This window comes from Chiloscyllium plagiosum, chromosome 33 (assembly GCF_004010195.1).
Source record: "Chiloscyllium plagiosum isolate BGI_BamShark_2017 chromosome 33, ASM401019v2, whole genome shotgun sequence".
Lineage (NCBI taxonomy): Eukaryota > Metazoa > Chordata > Chondrichthyes > Orectolobiformes > Hemiscylliidae > Chiloscyllium > Chiloscyllium plagiosum.
Genome location: NC_057742.1, coordinates 12,514,610 through 12,533,784, shown reverse-complemented (window position 1 = coordinate 12,533,784; position 19,175 = coordinate 12,514,610). Strand labels below are relative to the sequence as shown.

Genomic DNA, 19,175 nt, shown 5'->3' with positions numbered 1-19,175 from the left:
TGGGATAAGGTGGGGGAGGAGAAATGAAGAAACTGGTGAAATCCACATTAATCCTGGTTGCAGGGTCCCAATGCAGAATATAAGGTGTTGTTCTCCAGGCATTGGGTGGTAACAGTTTGGACATGGAGGTGGCCCAGGACCTGCATGTCCTTGGCAGAGTGGGAGGAGGAGTTGAAGTGTTCAACCACAGGCGGTGGGGTTGGTTAGTGCGGGTGTCCCAGAGATGTTCTTTGAAACAATCCGCAAGTTGGCATCCTGTCTCCCCGGTGTAGAGGAGACCACATCGGGTGCAACAGATATAGTAGATGACATTGGTGGAGGTATAGGTAAATTTCTATTGGATGTGGAAGGATCCTTTAGTGCCTTGGACAGAGGTGAGGGGGGAAGTGTGAGTACAGGTTTTGCACTTCCTGCGGTGGCAGGGGAAGATGTCAGGAGTGGGGTGTGGGTTGGTAGGGGGTGTGGATCTGACGAGGGAGTCACGGAGGGAGTGGTCTTTACGGAATGCTGATAGGGGAGGGGAGGGAAATATATCCTTGGTGGTGGGGTCCGTTTGGAGGTAGCGGAAATGACAGCGGATGATGTGCTGTACATGGAGATTGGTGGGGTGGTAGGTGAGGTATTTGGAAAGGCAAGGACTGATTAGGGATAGTCAATATGGCTTTATGCGTGGGAAATCATGTCTCACGAACTTGATTGAGTTTTTTGAAGAAGTAACAAAGAGGATTGATGAGGGCAGAGCAGTGGGTGTGATCTATATGGACTTCAGTAAGGCATTCAACAAGGTTCCCCATGGGAGACTGGTGAGCAAAGTTAGATTTCATGGAATACAGGGAGAACTAGCCACTTGGATACAGAACTGGCTCAAAGGTAGAAGACAGAGGGTGGTGGTGGAGAGTTGTTTTTCAGACTGGAGGCCTCTGACCAGTGGAGTGCCACAAGCTGCGTCCACTACTTTTTGTCATTTATATAAATGATTTGGATGTGAGCATAAGAGGTATAGTTAGTAAGTTTGCAGATGATACCAAAATTAGAGGTGTAGTGGGCAGCGAAGAAGGTTACCTCAGATTACAACAGGATCTTGATCAGATGGGCAAATGGGCTGAGAAGTGGTAGATGGAGTTTAATTCAGATAAATGCAAGTGCTGCGTTTTGGGAAAGCAAATCTTAGCAGGACTTATACACTTAATGGTAAGGTCCTATGGAGTGTTGCTGAACAAAGAGACCTTGGAGTGCAGGTTCATAGCTCCTTGAAAGTGGAGTTGCAGGTAGGTAGGATAGTGAAGAAGGCATTTTACATGCTTTCCTTTATTGGTCAGAGTATTGAGTACAGGAGTAACAAAGTCATATTGCAGCTGTACAGGACATTGATTAGACCACTGTTGGAATATTGTGTGCAATTCTGGTCTCCTTCCTATCGGAAAGATGTTGTGAAACCTGAAAGGGTTTAGAAAAGATTTACAAGGATGTTGCCAGGATTGGAGGATTTGTGCTATAGGGAGAGGTTGGATAGGCTAGGGCTGTTTTCTCTGGAGCAACGGAGATTGAGGGGTGACCCTGTAGACGTTTGTAAAATCATGAGGGGCATGGATAGGCTAAGTAGACAAGGTCTTTTCCCTGGGGTGGGTGAGTCCAGAACTAGAGGGTATAGGTTTAGGGTCAGAGGGGAAAGATATAAAAGAGACCTAATGGGTAACTTTTTCATGCAGGGGGTGATACGTCTATGGAACGAGCTACCAGAGGAAGTGGTGGAAGCTAGTTAAATTGCAACATTTAAGAGGCATTTGGATGGGTATATGAATAGGAAGGATTTGGAGGGATATGGGCCAGGTGATGGCAGGTGGGACTAGATTGGGTTGGGATAACTGGTCGGCATGGACGGGTCTGTTTCCATGCTGTACATCTCTATGACTCTTCAGAGAATGTGATGTGAATTAAGGCATAGGCAGCAGATCGTTACAGAGATGCAAATTGGTGGTCCTGGTTATGGCATGTAGTTTACAGATCACCTAATTGTCAAAAATGGCCAAGGTTGCGAACAGACTGAAAAATAGCCAGAAAATGCTGGAGAAACTCATAAGGTCTGGCAGCATCTGTGGAGAGAAACAGCCTTAATGTTTCGGCTCTGACATTGACTGTCTAAAACCCTGTTGCTCTCTCCTCACATGTTGCTAAGTTTCTCCAGCACTATCTGTTTTTTTTCCAAGCCTCCAGCATCTGCAGTAATTTATTTTTATTTGCAATCAAGCAAGCCCAGCCACAGGTATCCTGATAGTCTCAAGGAGAGGAATGGAATCATTGGTTCAAAATTAATTCTCGTGGTGGGAAGGTGGGAAGGTATTCCCCCCGATCTTCCCAATGTTTAGTTGGAGGAGATTTCAGTTCATCTTGTACTGGAGGTCAGACTGCCAATTTTCAAACTGCGACTGGGAAAGATGTTGCTGAGATTGAAATACCAGATGATGGTGAAGACGAGGACATGACCCAATGTCAGGGGAAACAGTATGACAATCAGGAGATCAAAGATCCAATTTATAGGACCGTCAGTTTGAGCCGAAACAAGATGATGTCAAAATGACAATGATCTGACAATGTTACATATCATCAATGACCATGTGGAAACTGACACTCCGGTTTCCAGTAATATTGCTGAGGGGCAGCATGAGCTGTGAAATACAAGGAATGATCATGATTAGGGGTGTTGGTGCCATTAGTGACATTAGGAGCTGGAAGTGAAGCCATTGCAGGTCATTACTGCTGGCTCAGTGGTTAGCACTGCTGCCTCACAGCGTCAGGGACCCAGGTACGGTTCCAGCCTCTGGCAACTGTCTGTGTGGAGTTTGCGTATTCTCCCCGTGTCTGCGTGGGTTTCCTCCGGGTGCTCCGGTTTCCTCCCACAGTCAAGATGTGCAGGTTAGGTGATTTGGCCATGCTAAATTGCCCTTAGTGTTCAGGGATGTGTAGGTTAGGTGCATTAGTCAGGGGTAAGTATTGAGTAGGGGGAATGGGTCTGGATGGACTTGTTGGGCTGAAGGGCCTGTTACCACACTGTAGGGATTCAACTCACTGGCTATGATAGGATAGATGAGAGTGGAACCAGGAGGACTACTGTGGAGAGGCTTCAAAGAAGGATGATGTAATTGACCATAGTCAGGACAAGGGGACACGTAACCTATCGGAAGGCACGACCCCAGTCATGCTCTCATTGAATGCCAATTGTAACCTCATTTCAATACAATGGCAGAGGTGTAAATCAGATTGGAGGAATTCAAACACAGGATTCAGGGAAAGGAGGACAGGGATTTGGGAGACAACAAAACATTCAAGGACTTTGGAATGGAGAGGAGGTAAATGGAGGGGTGGAGGGTTGATTTTTAAGAAGAGGAACTGTCAATAGAAGGAAGGGTGACAGGATCCAAGGAGAGGGAACCATTACCAATGTCAGTTTGTGGGTCCTTCCTTTCAGATTCAAAAATAGTTTTCTCTCACATATCATGCCACTGCATTTCATCCAATTCTCAGAGCTCTAGTCTGTTGATCAGTTTCCATTTCCAAACGTTCATATTGTGCCACCACAGAGTCCAGATACTTGAAACTCTTGACTTCCTCCAGGTCTTCAACCAATTTCTTTCCCCTTCACTATGGCACTCTCAACTTGCTCAAACGGACAGTCCTATAAATTGGATCTTTGGTCTCCTGATTGTTATACTGTCTTCCAGAGCTTCTCTCCAGTTTTCCCAGACCCTGAGCAATGTTCTTGTCATCCCAGCACATAGCTCAATGAAATCAACAAACACCACTGATCATGCCACTTTCTGTCTCATTGGCTGAGTCAGAGCACCCCAGCAACCAGGAAAAGGAAGGAGCTTATTGTTGATAATTTGATTTCGAACCTCTTCCTTTTCCTCCACAATGCTTTCGTTCCTACCTGGCACTCCTTGTGCATGTGCTATACATACTCCTCCGAGGCTGCACAAATTCCAACCCAACTCCAGACGTACTCCATAGGCCCCTGATCATTAACATTCTCAAGATAAATTAACACAAAACTTGAAGAGCATTAACCTTCCTGTTATTTTGCCATTTCATCTCAGTATATAAATGCCACCATTAGTCCTTTTTATGAACATAAATCTAAACTGACAACCTTAGATTTCCTCTATTTTTTTCCATCTCTGGCTCATAGCTCTCCCACATCTTAAAGGTATGTGACAAGAGTTTATCACTTTGAATTAACCAGCTTTGAATATCTACTTTTCCTTTAAAAATGATATGAAAATGCACATTCCATTGTGATCTTGGTAGTTTTCTCCCTTATCATAGCACCATTAGTTAGTTTGTTCAGGAACCGAACTCCATCTTGGCAGGAGGAAATGTTCATTGGCATCTCATCCAGTCCTCCTGCTTTTCCTGTTTTTATTTCCTTCACTGCCATCCTGATTTCTTCCAGCACAATGCTGGTTGTCAGTCCTGGATGCTGTCTAAACGTTTATGACAAAGAAAGCCACTAACTCCTTGTATTTATTGTCGTAAATGAAGGTAAAGCTGGGAAGAGGGAATTAAAAAGAAACTAGTGGTGGGGAGTTATCATTGCATTTAGAGAAGACCCTGAAATAGTCAGTAGTTTTGGAAGGTTATTCTGTCACCAACTGAGGCCATCAAAGTCAAATTCTAGCAACAATAAGAAGAGTGAGCTTTTTCTTGTGATGATGATCTGCAGTCGACCAGATTCCAAAAGGTTTCACACAAGTAAACCTAGCAGCATGGCATCTTAACCTTTCCTGGAACTACTTTTTGGATCTGGCTTACAACAGATTTTTGTAGATGGTCTACTTTCCCTTTTACTTCAGGTGGTTTTTAATACCTGGTCAATTGGAATTTTGGACCGTGAATCTTCCCACACACTCATTAATTCAGGTGGAAGCAGGAGGGCAGCGGAAGTCTGGGATATCCCATCCTGCCTAATTAAATTGCCACTGCCTCCGAGATGGTAAAATTCTGCTCACTGTCTTCAGCAACATTGTCATAAAACAGCATGGAAACGGGCCATTTGGCCCATACCGACCCTCCAAAGAGCATCCTACCCAGACTCATTTGTAACCCATATTTCCCACGACTAACCCACCTACAGGACAATTTAGCACTGCCAATCCACCCTAACCTGCACATCTTTGGACTGTGGGAGGAAACGGAGCACCCAAAGGAAAGCCACACAGACACAGGGAGAATGTGCAAATCCACACAGACAGTCGCGCAAGGGTTGAATTGAACTCAGGTCTCTTACGTTGTGAGGCAGCAGTGTCCAGATTAGAGTGGTGTTGGAAAAGCACAGTAGGTCAGGCAGCATCCGAGGAGCAGGAAAATCAACATTTGGGGCAAAAGCCCTTCATCAAAAGCCCTCCTGATTAAGGGCTTTTGCCCGAAACGTCGATTTTCCTGCTCCTGGGATGCTGCCTGACCTACTGTGCTTTTCCAGCACCACTCCAATCTAGACTCTGATCTCCAGCATCTGCAGTCCTCACTTTCGCCCTGTGAGGCAGCAGTGCTGACCACTAAGCAAGTGTCACTATGTGAGGTACATTCACTGGGGAGGTACTCGGAGGTTGCAAAAACGTACATATTGAAGAAAGGGGAGACTTTAAAAAGTAGCGTTTTCTTCAAGTTGATCTATTATTGACGATTCTGCTGAGATAGGGTGTAAGTTGTTCCAATTACATTTTCAATGATGCACTTGCCATGCAAGACAAACTTCAGCTACTCCTCCTCGATCAATATGAATTTGTCTCAGTTTCTGCTGCACTGCCTCAGGGAACGAAAAAAAGAGCACAGTGCACAATAGTGTAAACCAACACTACTACCAGCGATAAAAGAAAGCAGTTTCTGAAACAAATGGCAAATCCAACCCTTAAAACTGTTGACTCTGGCATGGAGCACTTGGGAATTCCTGAGGCAAGCGTAAAGTTTCTTTTAAAATATGCCTCCAATAAGACGCTGCTGAACTTACATTCCTCGGATGTGTGTGGAACTTCAGTGGTTTTTCAACTGCTCGTGTTTCCTTAACTGTTCTCAACCATTCTCAACAATTTTCAGTTGTTTTCTGTATTGGATTTTGGAAAGAGGGCTACCAAAGCTTTCAAAACATTTGCAACTATTTATAAATGAAGTATTTCAAAAATATGGCTGGTATTAATACATTATAGTTAACTTGACCACGGTGAACATAGACAAAGAACAGTAAAGCAAAGGAACAGGCCCTTCAGCTGACTATGCCTGTACTGACCATGATGCCATTATAAACTAATCTCATCTGCCTGCACGTGGCCTATATCCCTCTATTCTCTGCCTGTTGATGTGTCTGTCCAAAAACCTCTGAAATTTTGTTATTGTATCTGCTTCTACCACCTCCCCTGGCAGTATGTTCCAGGCACCTACCACCCTCTGTGTAAAAAACCTGCCTCACACATCTCCTTTATAGTCTGCCCCCCTCACCTTAAACCTGTACTCCCAATAATTGACATTTCCACCCTGGAAAAAGACGCTGACTATCCATCCTACCCAGGCCTCTCATCATTTTATATACTTCTTTCAGGTCACCCCTCAGCCTCTGACACTTTAATGAAAACAATCCAAGTTTGTCCAACCTCTCCTGATGAAGGGCTTTTGCCCGAAATGTCGATTCTCCTGCTGCTCGGATGCTGCCTGAGCTGCTGTGCTTTTGCAGCACCACACTCTCGACTCTGATCTCCAGCATCTGCAGCCCTCGCTTTCTCCAACCTCTCCTTGTGGCTAATACACACCAAAGCAGGCAACTTCCTGGTAAACCTCTTCTGCACCCTCTCCAAAGCTTTCACATCCTTCCTATAGTTCGGACAAGAACTGCACACAGTATTCCAAGTGCGGCCTTATAAAGTTGCAGAAAGATGTGTTGCTGGAAAAGCGCAGCAGGTCAGGCAGCATCCAAGGAGCAGGACAGTCGACGTTTTGGGCATAAGCCCTTCCTGAAGAAGGGCTTATGCCCGAAACGTCGATTCTCCTGCTCCTTGGATGCTGCCTGACCTGCTGCGCTTTTCCAGCAACACATTTTTCAGCTCTGATCTCCAGCATCTGCAGTCCTCACTTTCTCCTTATACAGTTGCAGCATGACTTGTCAACTCTTTTGCACAATGCCTCGACTGATGAAAAGCAAGCACGCAATTGCCTTCTTTACCACTTTGCCTAATTATGTTGCCACTTTCAGGGAGCTATGGACTTGCACCCCAAGATCCCTCTGTATATCAATGTTCCTAAGGGACCGGCCATTGACTGTTTACTTTCCTCTTGCGTTTAAGGTCCCAAAATGCATCATTTCCACTGTCCAGATTAATCTCCATCTGTCATTTCTCTGCCTGACTTTTCAATTGATCTGTATCCTGCTGTACCCTTTGACAACCTTTCTCACTATCCAGACTCCACCAATTTTTGTGTCATCTACAAACTTGTTAATCAGATTACCTACATTTTCATCCTCATCATTTATACATATTCCAAACTACAGAGGTTCCATCACTGATCCTTGCAGAACTCCAGTCAGAAAAACACACCTCCACATCTCCTCTCGGTCTTCTAGGATCAACCGAATTTTGTATCCACCTTACCAACTCACTATAGATCCCACATGACTAACGTTTCTGGACCAATCTCCCATGAGGACCCTTGTCAAATGCTTTAGTAAAGTCCATGTTGACCACATCTGTTGCCCGACTGTCATCAATCATCTTCATCACTTCCTCAAAAAACTCAAACAGATTTGTAAGACAAGGCCTCCCCTGCACAAAGCCATGCCAACTGTCCCTGATTAGTCCATTCTTTTCCAAATATGAGTAAATGTACTGAAAGAAATATTGTCTGTTGTGAACAGGTGAGGAAGAGTGGATCAGCTACTCTCTATTTAATTCCCCTTGTAATGTCTGCAACAAAGACTTTTTTAAGCACATAGCTATTATGTGTTTAGGACATGTATAGGTTTTGAAGTCAGATGGTGGGAGTCAAAGATTGATAGTTCATATTTTACCATTATTAAACATTCCTTAAAAACCCAGGAAGTTGAATCTGTATCTTGGTGGATGGTCAAAAGTTAGTACTTATGGAAATATAGCTTTGGATTTGGACAGTATTTTGCAATGTTACTTATGCATTTTGATCTCAGATTACAACAGGATCTTGATCAGATGAGCCAATGGGCTGAGGAGTGGCAGATGGAATTTAATTTAGATAAATGCAAGGTGCTGCATTTTGGGAAAGCAAATCTTAGAAGGGCTTATATACTTAATGGTAAGGTCCTCTGGACTGTTGCTGAACAAAGAGACCTTGGAGTGCAGGTTCATAACTCCTTGAAAGTGGAGTTGCAGGTAGATAGGATAGTGAAGAGGCCGTTTGATATGCTTTCCTTTATTGGTCAGAGTATTGAGTATAGGAGTTGGGAGGTCATGTTGCGGCTGTACAGGACATTGTTTAGGCCACTTTTGGAATATTGCGTGCAATTCTGGTCCCCTTCCTATCAGAAGAAAGTTGTGAAAAATGAAAGGGTTCAGAAAAGATGTACAAGGCTGTTGCCAGGGTTGGAGGATTTGAGCTATCGGGAGAGGTTAAATAGGCTGGGGCTGTTTTCGCTGTAGCGTCGGAGGCTGAGGGGTGATCTTATAGACATTTATAAAATCATGAGGAGCATGGACAGCGTAAATAGACAAGGTATTTTCCCTGGGGATGGGGGAGTCCAGAACTAGAGGGCATAGGTTTAGGGTGAAAGGGAAAAAATATAAAAGAGACCTACGGGGCAACTTTTTTACGCAGAGAGTGGTGCGTGTATGGAATGAGCTGCCAGAGGAAGTAGTGGAGGCTAGTACAATTGCAACATTTAAGAGGCATCTGGATGGATGTATGAATAGGAAGGGTTCAGAGGGATATGGGCAGAGTACAGGCAAGTGGGACTAGATTGGGTTGGGATATCTGGTTGGCATGGATGAGTTGGACCAAAGGGTCTGCTTCCATGATGTACATCTCTGTGGCTCTATGACTCTAATTAAGTCATCTGTTAGTTAGATTAAAGATGCTTTGTGTCAACATTTTAAGTTTATTATTCATGTGATTAGATACAGATTTCCTCAGAGATAACACATCAATAGACATTTGTTATCAACTTTAATTTCTCAAAGCATTACTAAAGTTATTTTTATTGGGTCACTTACTGGTCAGGTTTTCTCATACAATGACCGGAGGTTAATATTTATTTTTCTGAGCAATAAATATGCATATTGAATATTGGTTCAACTTGGTTTCTATATTGTAAATGATCAACTTGTCGATTTGATTTTTCAGTAAGCATTACTTTTATTAGATGGTCCTCATTTTCGCCAGTTAGGTTAACATTTGGTTAAACAGCCCATGGAAATTTAAATTTGCAGGAAATTGAAGTAATTTTCAAATGCCAATCAAAAGAGGGCCATAAGAGGTGAGATACAATGAAAGGACAGAAAGATTTGACTGTGTAGCTATGTTCAGTGACAGTTTCCAACATTAGTCATTAGTGAGCTTTCATCCAAATGGAAATTGGGATTTGATCTCACCATTTGTTAAACTGTTATCACAGAAACACAAGTTTTGCTCTATTTTACAGCAAGTACTTCAGGTGAAGCCTTGATCTTATTGGATATAATAGTGTAAACTACCAAGAAATAAGGACAGGAGCTGCAAATGTTACCTCTTCTGCAAAATATGCTACACCAGAATTAAACCATCTGACTTTTAGTAGGATGGCTTGTTAGAGGTTAAGGTCTACCTGACCTATACGAAGAATTGTAGACTGATTTTAGAATCTCCATCTGTAAGTTAGATCTACATTTCCAGTAACTACGAAGGTGACAGCAGCTTTTAATGTTAGTATGACAGTCTCTGTTTGTTCATCTGTAAAGTTCATGGAACTGATTTTACATCGCCTGAAAAAGCATACAATCACATTTTGACCTGAAAGCTAAGTAGCAGCAATGAGTAGAAATGCAGTGATGATCACTGGTATATTCCTAAAAGTCCAGGAGACAATTAAAAATCAAGGCAATCACTTTAAGTACTATAGTGATTAGGACCAGGTGGGCCTCATTGACTGTTTGGGATTGTTAACCTGGGCCATTCAGGAAAGCCTTGGCTGACCAATAGAACCAAGAGATGAGAATCTCCTCAGTTTGAGGACTGACTCTGAGCACAAGTAAATGAAGAGTGACTTGGTGACAGTCCCCAGCCCCTGTGCAGTTATTTCAGGTACATAAACAGGAAAGGATTTTAGCTTCATGTCACTGATATCAAAAGTGCCATTGCAGAAATGTTTGTAGCTTACTTTGGTCTGACATTTGAGTCCTCCATTTTATGTTCAAGGTGGATGAAAAATTTCAGGACATCATCAATGCCTTCCCAAGTCAGTCCACACAAATTGTATGAGCACTGATATCCCATTTTTTAAAGTGTGCGCATACTGTGATAGCAGCACTGGCCATCAGTATAACCCAGAGGAAGTTTTTAAAAATTCACGGTCCATGAACTGCCACCATTCAGCATGGATTCACACTGGATTTTCCAGAAAAGGAACAAATAAAAGTTCAGACGTGGTGTTGTCATCTGATTAGTGAGAGACATTCTAATCCAGTCAAACTAACAGCAACTATAAACTACAGGACAGTTCTTTCTGTTTTCCATGTCATAAAAAATCATGTATAAAAAATTAAAATTGTAAGGATTACCATTTCAAAGTATCCAGGCATTTATAGACAACTCCCAATCTGCAAAGTTACTCACCAACTCACAATTGAACTCTGAGCTCAGGCTGCCTTCACTTATAGCAGTTAGGCCTCCGAGCCTGAAAGGAGTGAGCAAGATATACTCAGCACCACCTTAACAATACATGCTTTTTCATGGTCTAATCATCTTGCCATGATAAAATAGTATATTATCCAATTTATAAAACCACACATAAAGTGTTAATTTTAAAAGTAATGAAAATCAATATTTGTATAACTGGCAAGTGTAATAATACAATATCATTGGGTTGGGATTACGTATTTATATTTATGAACCATGAGAATCTCAAATATGGGAATGTGTGGATATTCTGAATTAACAAGGATTTACCATGGTTCAGAAGGGACATATGATTTCTTGGAATGGGTCAAGAGTAATGTGAGCTGCAAATTACTGAAAAGTCAAGTCATTTTGGAAAGGAGACAAGAAAATCTTTTAAGAAAGGTAAGAGTTGAGATTTATTGGTTTAATTGCTGGACAAAATTTATTTGGAAATGATGAGGCCTATGTGCTGAAAGTTGTCTAGCAATACACTCAGTTGGTTCCTGTTTTATCAGTACACCTGGTTGTCTCTGTAGGTGGCAAAACTCTCTCCTGAAAAAAATAAGAAGAAACTTAACACAGGACAAGCACAGGACATTTAGAAAACTTTTTAAATCAAGAAGAGTCAATATGGTATTGTGAAGTAGAAATCATGTCTGTCAAATTTGCTAGAGCTCTTTGAGGATATAACAAGCAGAGTAGATAAAGGGGAACTGGTGAATATAGCTCAGAGCTCATATCATTTAGCAAAATGAAAAGAGAATTAGGTAAACACAGCAAGAGAGTCAGGATTAATGGCTCTTTTTCAGATTGGAAACAAGGAGTGCCACAAGGATCAGTCTTAGGGCCTCAATTATTTACTATCTATATTAATGACTTGGAAAAGGGGACAGAATGGAATTTATCCAAATTTGCTAATGGCACAAAAATAGATAACGGGACATGTTGTGATGAGAGCATCAGGAATCTCCCAGGGGATATAGATAAATTGGGTGAGTGGGCAAAGACTTGGCAGATGGAGTTTAATGTCAGAAGGTGAGAGGTCATGTTTAGAGGTAGGAAGAAATTAGTGAGGCTTCTCTCTCCCGTGTTTACTGCTGAGAGGCTCATTGACACTAAATGTGAGGGAGAACCAGAGTGTGATTGGAGGAGAGTACAGAATATGAAAGGCAGTTGTAGAGAAGGTAGTGGGGCCAAGGGAAAGGTCATCGCTGCTGAGACCGGATTGAACGGGGCTGGGGCAATGGGACTAGAGGCTGCAGGGCAAGGAGGCTAATGGGAAGTAAGGCTGAGGGCTGGAGGACAGAGAAGAGGGCCTAAAGAGCATGGAAGAGGGGCTACAGTGTGAGGAAGAAGGATTATAATGGGGATGAACGGGGCTGTAACAACAGAGAGAAGGACTGCAGAATAGAGTGTTGGATTTCAAAGGTAAAAATCACATAACACCAGGTTATAGTCCAACAGGTTTAATTGGAAGCACACTAGATTTCGGAGCGACTCTCCTTCATCAGGTGATCGTGGAGGGCTCGATCGTAACAGAATTTATAGCAAAAATTTGCATTGTGATGTAACTGAAATTATACATTCAACAATTGATTGTCTGTTAAGCCTTTCATCTGTTAGAATACAGTGATAGTTTCACTTCTTTCATGTGTAAATCACAAAACCTTTTTTTAAAAGTTGCATTCTCGGGTCAGCTGTTAACAATGGTGATAGCTAGACAATATGTTGAAGGTGTTAGCCCCCTGTGTTCTCTGTCTATGACCTGATGTTTAGATTGATTCCAATCTAAAAAGTGAGATAACAGAGTTTTACATAAATTCATGCAGTTTTTGAGCTCAGAGTTCTACATGAATGTATGCAGTTTTTGAGCAAAGTGCAATGTAAACTTTGCAATTTGCTCAAAAACTGCATACATTCATGTAGAACTCTGAGCTCAAAAACTGCATGAATTTATGTAAAACTCTGTTATCTCACTTTTTAGATTGGAATCAATCTAAACATCAGGTCATAGACAGAGAACATAGGGGGCTAACACCTTCAACATATTGTCTAGCTATCACCATTGTTAACAGCTGACCCGAGAATGCAACTTTTAAAAAAAGGTTTTGTGATTTACACATGAAAGAAGTGAAACTATCACTGTATTCTAACAGATGAAAGGCTTAACAGACAATCAATTGTTGAATGTATAATTTTAGTTACATCACACTGTAAATTTTTGCTATAAATTCTGTGTTACGATCGAGGAAAAGCTAGTGTGCTTCCAATTAAACCTGTTGGACTATAACCTGGTGTTGTGTGATTTTCAACTTTGTACACCCCAGTCCAACACCGGCATCTCCAAATCAGGACTTCTAAGGGTTGGGGAGGATGATCAATGCAGAGACAAGGTCCACAAAGGGGAAAGAGAGACTCCAAAAGACAGAGCTGTTTCAAACCTTTTCACCAGTTGAATGCTAAGCTATCTAGGAAGTGGGATAACTTAAAGTTAGGGGGACAATGAATTCCAAGCAAATGAATGATAAATCTCTAGATTAAGGCTGCAAAAGTTAAGGAGTTACTTTATAAACCAGTAACAATGAAGAACTATATTGTATGTTCAAAATTAGGAAGATGTATATGCTGGGGAGGAGCTTGGAAGTGATGATGGTTTCCTAACATTGCTGACCTTAATTTTGGTGGTGTAGAGATGTTATCAAAGTGATTTTGACGAGTTGGTATTGGAAAGGGTCCAGAGGAGTTTGATAAGAATGATCCCAGGACTGTAATATGAGGAGCGGTTGAGGATTCTGGGTCTGTACTCAATGAGATTAGAATGATGAGAGGAGAATCTGATTGACACTTACAGATATTGAGAGGCCTGAATAGAGTGTGTGTGAAGAAAATGTTCCCACGAGCAGGAAAGACTAGGACCTGGGGGCACAGACTCACAGTGAAGAGGTGACCTTAGAGAACTGAGATGAGGAGGAATTTTTTCAGATAATGGGTGGTGATTTTATGGAACTCATTGCTGCAGAGGGCTGTAGAGGCCAAGTCCTTGTGTGTATTTAAGTCAGAGATAGGTAGGTTCTTGATTATTAAGGAGATCAAGAGTTTGTGGGAGAAGGCAGGAGAATATGTTTGAGAAATATATCAGCAATGATCAAATGGTGGAGCAGACTCAATGGGCTGAATGACCTAAATCTGCTCCTATACCTTATGGTCTTATGAGTTGCAGTTCTGTATCCGATCATTCAATGGTCGAGGCAGGTGGATCTTGTGCTCAGTCACAAAACCACGAATCAAGAAAACTGTTCTGTCCTGGACAATATCGAGGTTCATGATCATATGCCTGCACTCATCCAAGCGAGCAGTGGATATTTTGTCACTCTTCTGAATTCAGCCTTGTAGATGGTGGTGTGATGAAGGGACCAAGATTTGAACAGCGTACCCACAGTCTAGCCTCCTCTTGTAGCCACACTGTTGCACTGTCTGGTCAAATTCAGCTTCTGGTCAACGGTGAGGTCAGAGAGCATTACCAGTGACGAACAAAAAAACATCTGGAGGTCAACCAAGTGGAGATGGCTGACTTCCTTCCTGAAGGGCATTAATGAACAATCACAGAAGCATTTGTTGTTCTTTGTCTGGTGCAAGCTCATGCCCAAAATGTACTGAATGTGAGTTGCCATAGTGGGATTATGAATTCACAATCTATTGTCTACAATTAAACATCCTAACTACTAGGCTGCTTGTAGGTTATAGAAGTTCTGTATAGATTGCTATGTAGAAAGGATGCCTTAGATTAATATTGCAACTTTCATGACCACAGGTTGTTCCCAAAACATTTTACAGACAAGGAAGTACTTTCACTGTTGTAATGTAGACAGTGAATCCGCCAAAGTCCCAGAAAAAGCAACGACATCATCAATTCATGGCAATGTTGATTCCGGAATAAATATCAGTCATATCAAATTACCTGCGAGAACTCTTTTCCAAATTGTACCAAGAGTCGAAAAGTGTGACGCTGTAAAAGCACAGCAGGTCAGGCAGCATCTGAGGAGCAGGAGAATCGACATTTCAGGCATAAGCCCTTCATCAGGAACATTGATTCTCCTGCTCTTCAGATGCTGACTGACCTGCTGTGCTTTTCCAGCACCACACTTTTCAACTCTGATCTCTGATCTGCAGTCCTCACATTCTCCAAATTGTGCCAGGCAATCTTTTAGATTACTTACAGTGTGAAAACAGGCCTTCGGCCCAACAAGTCCACACCGACCCTCTGAATAGCAACCCACCCAGACCCATTACCCTACATTTACCCCTTCACCTGACACTACGGGCAATTTAGCACGGCCAATTCACCTAACCTGCACATCTTTGTACTGTGGGTGGAAACCGGAGCAAACCCACGCAGACACGGGGAGAATGTTGCCCAAGGCAGGAATTGAACCCAGGTCTCTGGCGCTGTGAGGCAGCAGTGCTAACCACTGTGCCACGGTACCACCATGTAGACAAGGTCTTGGTTTAAAATTTCATCTAAATGATAGCACCTCTGACAGTCCAACACCCAAGGGTCAGCATAGAATTTTGTTCTGAAGTCTTTGGAATGGATTACCAAGTGGCAGGAGTACTAACACTCAGTCATATCTGACACAGTGGAGTCTGGTTTTGTTGGTGTGTCCGATTTATGTTCTTCAGGCTGGTATTACTAATGATTTCTCATTAAGTTTCTCTGTAGCCATTCTGGTATCTGCTCTCAAACAGGCCCAGTGGCAACTAGAGGAATGTAAGGTACCCCAAATGACAGTGGTTTATGTTAGTGAGGACCATCTGACCCTGAATGGTTGTGTCCGTGAATATTCCTGCACTAAGTGCTGATAATGTAATTCCAAAGAGTCCAGGCCCATGAATTAAACCAAAAACTGCAAACATGGAGTGACAGAAAACTGCACTTACACCAAGCTCTGCATTACTGAGTTATTTCTTTGTCTTACCGGGAGAGTTGTGAAACTGTACAAAATACAGTAATTATATATGGTTGCACAAAGAATGCAACAACATAGTCATATTTAAATGCTTGGAACAGCCATTAATATCTTATGCTTTTAAATGCAATGACTTAGCAGAATCTGCTGAATCAATGGGAGACTCAGTGCCAAGATATACAGCACAGGCTGTCTCAGTAGACACTACTGTGTACAGTGGAGGCACCTTCACAGCTGTAAGTTTAATATTTGTCAGGCTTGCGGTTGATCTTCCATCCTTTTAATTGTTAAAGGAAGTTTTGTCTTTGGCAGACGTTTCTCCATCAGTAAACATTTAACACAGTCATCCCAGTTACAGCTATCTTTGGAAGCACCTCAGCTATTTCCTGTGAGGCAGCAGGGTTACACACAGATTTGGGCGGTTGGTCTAGGGGCCGCAATGTCTCCATGTCTTCCTTAAGAAGAAAATCCCAGCATTTACCAAACTGCAGTCAATTTCTTCATTTGACTTTTTAAAAAATTTATTCCAGTAAAACGTTCCATGAAACTCTGACAGGCTGTAGAATCAGAATAAGTGATCACCAACCAGTTAAACTGGTATCTTTATGCACTAGACATGCATGTCGCAATCTAGACCAAAGTTTATTGCTTATCCTTAACTGCCTTTGAACTGAATTGAACTTCCTAGACCATTTCAGAGTGCAGTCATAGAATCAATCACATTGCTGTGGGTCTGGAGTCACATTTAGGCCCGACCAGGTTAGGACAGCAGATTTCTCTCCCAAAAGAACATTAATGAACCAGATAGATTTTATGACAGTCGTCAGTGATTACACGGTTGTCATTAGACCAGCATTTAATTACAGATTTTTACAAACACTTCTCCTGTGAAGTGCAGAGGTTAAAATGTTTACGTTTTTGTTTCAGCTGTGGTAATTCAATAATTTAGAGTCGTAGAGTCATAGAGATGTACAGCATGGAAAAAGACCCTTCGGTCCAACTTGTCCATGCCGACCAGTTATCCCATCCCAATCTAGTTCCACTTGTCAGCACCCGGCCCATATCCCTCCAAACCCTTCCTATTCATATACCCATCCAAGATGCCTTTTAAATGTTGCAACTGTACCAGCCTCCACCACATCCTCTGGCAGCCCATTCCATACACGTACCACCATCTGCATGAAAAAGTTGCCCCTTAGGTCTATTTTATATCTTTCCCCTCTCACCCTAAACGTATGCCCTCTAGTTCTGGACTGTCCCACCTCAGGGAAAAGACTTTGTCTATTTATCTTATCCATGCCCCTCATGATTTTATAAACCTCTGTAAGGTCACCCCTCAACCTCCGATGCTCCAGGGAAAATAGCCCCACAGCTATTCTCCTGGCATCAGCACTGAACTCAAATCAGAGTCAGGGACCCAGGCTAGAAGCAGCATCAGAGCCCGCATTTCTGCTCCTGTCCCCGTAGACGACCCTTCAGTCTAAATCTATACGAACTGGAGTAGGTTATTCAACCCCTTGAGACAGTTATGTCTTTCAGTTAGATCATGGCTGATTCATTCCGCAAATTCATTTACCCTCCTTTCATCCTGAATCCCTTGACACAAAATTTTGTCAGCCTCAGTCTTTAACATATTAATTGCCCAATAATATTAGGAGGAATGTTGTAGATTCCATTACCCTTTGCATGATATTTACCCCCAATTTCATTCCTGACTAGCCTGAGTTTAATCTAAACACTACCATACTTCAGTTATGCGTCGCAAATTAGCAGTCAATTAGCATTGCAAATAATATATCCGTGAGGCTTGAATTCATTATCAGTACAACGTGTAGTGTTTTTTGCTTTTTGTTAGTCATGTCATGGATCAGTTTTCTGTGTTACATCAATGTGTGAGCTGCATTTCGGTTTATAATTTGACAGCAGTGAAGTAAAAATGAGCCACACCATTCAGGATCAGACATTGCACAGAAAGTTGGCTGGTACACAAGACCAGAAAGTGTTGCACTATATAAACATCTATATAAATCTGGATCTGAAGGTGGAAATAAGTGTAATCTAGTCTTCACCTTTAAAACCATAAAGGCTACATTGCTGTAAATAGACAGGTCCTGAAGCTATTACAGGTTAAGCCCTTGGGTGTAAATGTAGATCAGTTAGAGAGCAATATTTACTTTGTGAACAATTGCTTGTTCCAAGTCAGAACCAGCAAAGAAATGACTGGCTTTCTTTCCCCTGCCTTTCATGTGTGTTGTAAATTTGCATTTGTGACAAAGTGCAATGCCTGAGGAGTAACAAAAGCATTTCAAATGTTTTACATATCAGGTGATTTTTGTGCGCCATAAAAAGACAGAGAATAGATGGTGAATAATGGTAGGTCGGTTTTACATGACAAAATTTTCATTGCAATCAACCACCCATTTTTGAGTGCACTTTGCCTAAGATTGAAGGAGGTTTCTAGCTGGTTAGTGTAACAGATGTTGAAATTCTGAGTTACTCCACATTATCATAGTGCCTTACAAAATGGGGAACACACTAGTGCTAGTGTACTTCCATGTGAAGGACAGCAAGTCCTAAGAAGCGATTCAGAAATAGTTAAGTCTTACTGACAAGTATGTAACGGTACCATTTTGGATGTTCTTTTGTGTCAATTGGAAAGCAGATTTGGCACCTCTGGGTTTCGGTGTTTTTAATTGTAAGATTCCATAACTGACCCCTGTCTCAGTCTGCACCATTTTCTGGTTTAGGGTGGTACATCATAACTGAACTCTGAATCAAAATAAGCGGCACCCTGAAGGACAGCCAAATACATGTGCATACACACGCACACGGCAAAATCTTTGGAAAGGCCCACAGATCAATCAAGCAGTGGTGAGACCACCAGCAAGGCATCTCCTGAGATTGGGTGGCACATTGGCACATTGGCACAGTGGTTAGCACTGCTGCCTCACAGCACCAGGGACCGGGGTTCAATTCCCGCTTTGGGCAACTGTCTGTATGGAGTTTGCACATTCTCCCCGTGTCTGCGTGGATTTCCTCTGGGTGCTCCGAAGATGTGCAGTTTAGGTGAATTAGATTACATTACAGTGTGGAAACAGGCCCTTTGGCCCAACAAGTCCACACCGACCCGCCGAAGCGCAACCTACCCATACCCTTACATTTACCCCTTACCTAACACTATGGGCAATTTAGCATGGCCAATTCACCTGACCTGCACATCTTTGGACTGTGGGAGGAAACCGGAGCACCCGGAGGAAACCCACGCAGACACGGAGAGAACGTGCAGACTCCAAACAGTTAGTCGCCTGAGGCGGGAATTGAACCCGGGTCTCAGGTGCTGTG

General features: G+C 42.4%; 1 protein-coding gene across 5 annotated transcripts in view; it reads left to right on the top strand.

The window, feature by feature from the left end:
- The window catches only part of znf385c (zinc finger protein 385C), a 414,328-nt gene that overhangs the window by 205,160 nt on the left and 189,993 nt on the right, over positions 1 to 19,175 (top strand). The gene's annotated exons all lie outside the window — the stretch shown is intronic.